Source organism: Trachurus japonicus, unplaced genomic scaffold (assembly GCF_045865225.1).
Source record: "Trachurus japonicus isolate A0001 unplaced genomic scaffold, Traja_1.0 AP030749.1".
NCBI lineage: Eukaryota > Metazoa > Chordata > Actinopteri > Carangiformes > Carangidae > Trachurus > Trachurus japonicus.
In genome coordinates, this window is record NW_028220882.1 from 556,541 (window position 1) to 563,479 (window position 6,939).

Genomic DNA, 6,939 nt, shown 5'->3' on the forward strand with positions numbered 1-6,939 from the left:
GATTGATCTGCCGATGCAGGGATATTAAAAATACTTGTATGTTGATTGTGGCAACCAACCACCGCGTTTACATGCGAACGACGTTTTGACATCTTGCTGTTCTCTTCAGTAATGGCGGCGCTTCGGTGATTTCAGGTAGCGGACGGGGCGGGGTTGGGTGGTGAAAGAGGGGTGGGCTTATGCAAGTAGCCTCCACGGTGACGTCACCGTAGGAGCAGAATCAAAATCTCGTGCTTTAGGAAGGCACACCATTGTGTGCTATTCCTGTTCGGAAAAAGAGCCAAACCGAAAAAACGGCGAAAAACTTTCAAACTCCAGCTTTTCAGGCAAGTTTCAACTGAGGTCAAACACCAATATGCATGTTTTAACAAGAGAAATTGCGATTTCCTGGTGATGACTCCTTTAAAAAGAGCTCAGTTATAAGCACATGAAAAGAGAAATGTTTTTAACCTGGATTTAAAGGTGTTTACAGTTGGGGCTGATCTCAGTTCTGCTGGTAGTTTCTTCCACTTGTGAGCAGCATCACAGCTAAATGCTGCTTCACCATGTCTGGTCTGAACTCTGAGCTCCACTATCTGACCTGAGTCAGTAGATCTCAGAGCTCTACTGGGTTTATACTCGACTAACATGTAATTTACGTGTAGCACCTTTAACCTCAATGTTAGAACGAAACCACATTCTCTAGGTTCAGAAAGTTGGACTCCATGTGGAAGTTGAACAGTGATCATTTATTGCATCAAAACCCATATTATTTCACTGCACATGGAATAGAAAACCCCCCAAAAAACAAAATAGAGCTCTTAAAAATCAAATCAAATCAAAATAAATTGTCCTTTTCCTTCTGTATCAGAAGAATAAAGTTCAGTTCTGTGTTTGGTGTGTGTGTTTATCAGTTCTTCTACTACCCGGGTAGATTTTGTGGTGAACGATCTTATCTGTATCAGAGTGCAGTGAGTTGAAGTCTGTCTTCGGAGTGGATCCCGTTCTCCGTTCTGTCGATCGCCTGATCAATCCCTGATCCGGTAGAAAATAAAAAACCAGTCTACACAGATGGTGTAGAAAACACATTCCATTAATACCACATTCACATTGACTTTCTACTACTTCTTCTCTGATTTCTCTGAATATTTATAATCAAATTCAGTATACACAATTTAAATCATTATAAATGATAGTGTACACAATAGTAGAGTTATTTTAACGCAACTATTCCTTCTGAACTCATATTTTTAACATAAATAGACTTAATTGTCTTTTTAAGCAGTATTTATATTTTAAACAGCTTTTTAAATTAATATTTATCTTTTAACTTCAATATATTTATCTTTTTTAACCTTTTAAACCATAAATGAATTTAATTAATTCACTCTTTTTAATCATCATAATAACCACAATGAAATAAATCACAATTTATACACAAAACAGTACAGTAGAATAACATTCTTGCAACGTATCATCATATCCCATTTCTGTCTCTCATTCAACATGGCGGTGGCCCACTAGCTTGGCCGGCTACACCATTAGCATCATGGCAAGCTACCTGAGCTAGCATAGCTGAGCTAACCGCGATTAGCATTAGCAATCTTTTTAAAGTTGTTTTTCTCACATAACACGGAGGATACAACAATACCAAAGTGGATGAAAACATTGGATAATAACTCCGACTGGTTTTATTAAAGTGTTTCAGTAAGCAATATCTTCACAGGAGCTAATATGAACAGGCTAAAACCAAGGCCTAGTATCGTAGCATCTTAGCATAGCTCTGCTTAACAAAGGGCTTAACACGGTCGTAGCGGCTCCTCTCTCTCTTTCACAACATTCACAGACTCTCTCCTAATAAACGAAAGGTTTATCAACACACTGTGCGAAGACTAATTGTGAATTCATGAGTTTTTCCATCACTTTTCATACCTTGGTCCGGCAGCTCACTCAGCGGGTGAGTTGCCTTGGGATCGGTGTATCGGCAGCGAGTGTGGCTCGGTGTATGGGCGTGAGCAGAGCGCATGGCCGAGGGAAGTGGGGGTGCTGGGGGTGCTGCAGCACCCCTAGTGGTCAGAGTGAGATTGGAAAAAAAAATATTTCAAATAATTATGAATACGCAGCCTATTAATAATTTATGTTGAATGTTTTGGTGACTAATTAGATCTTCCGATGTTGAACTCTTTATAGACCTAAAGTAGAGTGTGTAATCTTCCCACTGAGAGAAACAGCAGAGCTCCCTGACAGCTCTCAATGAGCTGCTGGTGAGTCGGCAGGAGAGCGTAGAACCGTCTTTTTTAAATTTTTTTTTTAGCAGAGCCGTCCTTACACACACACACACACACACGTCCATGTAAGTTTGTCATCTGGTCATCACGTGAACAGCTCTTTTACCAAGTGTGCAAATTGGCTGTGTGGTTTTTACCTTGTAGTATTTGTGTCACTGTCAGTTTGAAACTAGAGAAAGTTTATTGAAAAGTTACTTTCTCACCGTAACGGATTTAGGAGGGAAAAAACAATTTAAATCCTTAAACAGATTTTTTTTGTGAAAAAATCAGAGATTTTACTATACTAGGCTGTCTCGCCCAGCTCTATGAGGAGAGCTGTTAAACAATGTGTAAATAGTTGGATAATAATTCCTTATGGACGGATTTTTGAGAGACACACAGAGTTGCGTGTGTCATAGACAGTGATGGTACAGAGACTCAGGTTTAGATAAATATAGACCTAGGTTGTCGTCCTAAAAAAAAAAATTTTTTTCAGCACCCCCAGCTCAAAATGACTTCCAGCGGCCCTGAACGTGCTCAACGACAGTGAAAATGAATGCGGGGCTGATTTTCCACCTAGTGGTGGGGCACGGGAAGTTCGGGAACTACATTCAAATGACATGGGCTTCGTAACCATATGGGTTACACATGTATTCTGGACCTATTCAGTGATTTGTAGACCAGTAGCAGAACTTTAAAATCTATTCTGTAGCTGACTGGGAGCCAATGTAAGGTCTTAAGAACTGGGGTGATGTGATGTGATCTCTTTGTTCTGGTTAAAACTCGAGCTGCAGCTGTTTGATACTTTTCTGGGGGAGTCCAGTCAGAAGACCGTTAGGCTACAGTAGTCGAGTCTGTTGGAGATGAAAGCTCAGCTTCTCCTGGTCAGTTTGGGACATAAATATATTATGGATGTGTTCTTAAGTTGATACTAAAAGGCTGTTTCTAGAGACAGTGACTCGAGGTGTTTATTGACAGCAACCCTCTTCTCTTTATTGCCAAAAACAATGATCTCAGTTTTTTCCTGATTTAATTGAAGGAAATTCTTTTCATCCAGTTTTTGATTTGCTCTAAACAGTGACATAATGACTCTATTGGACTGCAGTCATCTGGAGACAGTGTGAGATATATCTGTGTGTCATCTGCATAACTATGATAGCTGACATTAGAGTTCTGCAGAATTTGACCCAAAGTAACAGAGCGTTACCAGACAGAGTTGTTTTATAGGTAAATACAGAGACTGCTTGATGAAAAACTGTCCCTGAAGGCAACGTGCATCAGTGGTTTTGCATGAATTTTCTTCAGAATCTTCACAAACTTCAGGTCTGAATGTTGTGAGGTTTAGAAAATGTTCAAACACTAGTTGTGAACGTGTAGAAACATGAAACCATTTCAGTTCATATGTTCAACTCATGTGAATATTTTGGATGTTCAACAGTTTAAAAGACGACAGAAGTCGGACGTCTCTGGGATACAGACAGCGTTTTATTTTGACAGTCTTGATTCGTCTTAAAAAGCAGCCCTTTTTCTAAAAAAAAAACACCCAAAGTAAAGACGACAGAGATCAGCTGATCACCCACGCATCAAACAAACACCTGCACTTTCAACATAAAATCCTCAAATGAAGGTTCTCTCAGCTCAGTGCAACTTCACATCGAACAGCGTTCTTCATAAGAAAGAAATGAAGATGGAGATAAAAACACGACCTCCTGACAGACGAGTGGAGCATGAGGAGCGGTGGACGAAGGTGAAGCTTCAGTCTGTAAACATCAACATGCTTGTTTTGTCTTCACGTCTCCGAGTGAACAAGTGAACAAGCCACAAAATCCACAGAAGAAAAGTTTCAGTCCAAAGAGACTCAGGAAACTGAACAAATCCTTTGAAGCCGTGAGTTTAATTGTGTTTTATGTAATTTTGATGTCTTTCTCTTAACTTACCTTATAGTCTACTTGCCAGCCCATAGGGCCCCATTGTGAACCCGGAAATGTTGAGTACCCCAAAGTTTTATGTTAGAAATAGATAGTACGGGTCCCCAGTATTCAGAAACTGCCAGATGCTAACTTATATATATTGGACAATTAGCATAACAGACATAATTAGCATAATTGCCTATATGGGCAATATTTCAACAAAATTGACTTGGCTGATCTGGGCAATATTGGAGTGGTTTTAGTGACCAGATTTTAACCGCCAGTGGGCCGATTTTGAGGGATTTCAAAATCTGGTCACTTCTGGTTTAGACAGCGATTTTGAATTTTGAAAATGTCAGAAATGGATTCAGCATCATCAATAACCCCTAAAACCACTCCAATATTGCCCAGATCAGCCAAGTCAATTTTGTTGAAATATTGCCCATATAGGCAATTATGCTAATTTATGCTAAATTGTCTGTTATGCTTATTGCCCAATATAGTTAGCATCCGGCAGTTTCTGAATACTGGGGACCCATACTATATATTTCTGACATAAAACTTTGGGGTACTCAACATTTCCGGGTTCACATTGTTGGCAAGTAGACTATTACCTAAACTGTTTGTAAAAAACGGGCTATACAAATAAAATTGCCTTGCCTTGCCTTGCCTTCTTTCTTCTGCTAAAAGCCTAACTAGGGACGGGAGATGGAAACTAGCATTAGCTATAATCTCTGTATGCAGAACATCAGTCACATTGACTTGTTTGTAACGAGTGGAAGTGTCACTATGTTAACCTGCATTGTCCCTATCAAATAAACTAAATTAAATTAAATTAAATTAATCCAGATGTGACGTGAGTGACCTGCAGTTACCAGCTGTGGCCACAGGTGGCGCCAAACATCTGAGAGTCTTCACCGAACCCACTTCTTCAATCTTTGATCAATTATAACTTTTCTTTTCTTTTTTTTTAACTTGCACATACGACTGTCAGCTGGCGTAGCTACGGCGCTAATCCTGATGGTGGCGCTACGCTACGTTCAAGAGTGAAAGTCTTCAATGGAGGAGCAGTGATGTCACAGGAAACGTAATAATCAATAGATTTTAAATTAGAATCTATAAACCTACAATTAATCCACCAATAAATACCTAAGATTTAACAATTGACTAGAGTTCAAAAATGGTTAAAATAACCGTATTTATTTTCCTGTTAGCTTCGTGGGCTGTGATGAGCTCTCTGATGAGGTATTGATTGGTTGATTGATTAATTATTCAGTCAATATATTCTTATTTTCAATTCCTACAGTATGTTGTTATGGAAATGATTGGGCTACTTTTCCTGTGACATCATTGTCCATGGATCAAATTAACTCGAGGGTTCACTAGTGTTTTATGAATTCTGAGTATGAATAGATATAAATACATAAAAACGTACATAAAAGAAGAATTTCATAATTAAAAACATAAATAAATTCACTCATTTATTATTACTTAGTAATGAAAATGTTATTTCTGTTTATTTATGCATTTCTACAAACATTTACTTCCTTATTTCTGCATTCACTGATTTATTTATTCAAACGTCTGTAGATTTATTTCTTTACAAATATTGATTCCCTTTTTTCCAACATTATTTCCAACATGTGCTTAAGTATTAATTTCTCATTATGTTATATTTTTTCTGTTCCTGTGTTTTGTTAATCAAATTTATAACGTATTTTACATATATTTACTGACGTTAATCAGGTAACAAATAGATCTACAACATCTTCAATAAATCAATTTATAAACGTAGAAATGCATAAGTAGATAGATGAATAACAGTGTTTTTCATTACGATGAATCAGTACATTTACTCTTGTTTGTCCTTCATAACAGTAAAACTGAAACAATTAAACTGACTCACATTTTCCATCAACATTCATGAGGTCACATGACGTTCACACTCATCATCGGTCTCAACGAACCGCTCAACGACACGACGACTGTGAACGCACCCTGAACGACAAACAGCTGATCCATGGCTTCAGTGTTTGTAACAAAAACCAGTGTCACTGTGTTTTTAAATGTGTGAGTGTTAAAGCACCATTAGATTCCCAAACATCCTCCAGTCTGACACTGGGACAGGTGGGGTGGGGTGGGGTGGGGGGGCAGTGGTGGAGGAAGTCTTCAGGTCCTCTACCAAAATAAAAGTCCACTGTAAAGCTGCCTCTTTAAAGGAAAACTCCCATTGTTTATCATTAGAAACAAGATGGTGTAAGATGAGGAAAAAAACCCAAAAAACTCTGATGCTGTTGAAGGATTGTCTTCACGTGTCCTGACCTTTGACCCCAACATGAACCTTTGTTATTTCTTTAAAGGGACAACGAGGAGTTTCTCCATCAGCAGAACGAAAAATTCTGCGACAATAAAAAAGTCTCATATTAATGTGGCTGAATCCACTAGGGGTGGGCAAAAATATCGATATGGCAATATATCGCGATACTTTATACCGCGATACGATATCGATATTCAATATTTAAATATCGATTTTTTTTTTCAAAAAAATAAAAAATTCAATTTTTTCAAATAATAAATCATGTTTCAGACGTAAATCCAGTACGACTTCCGCACCTCTGCTCCGTGAGGTGTCACTGTACTGCTACCTGGCATGGATAATTTGAATTACATTGTTTTGACTCAGTTTGTCCCATAAATTATCACTATCATCTGATGTACATACAACTTGGATTTTAAGATGCATAATGCCTTTTACATTTTTCAGTGAACTATGTAGAATATCG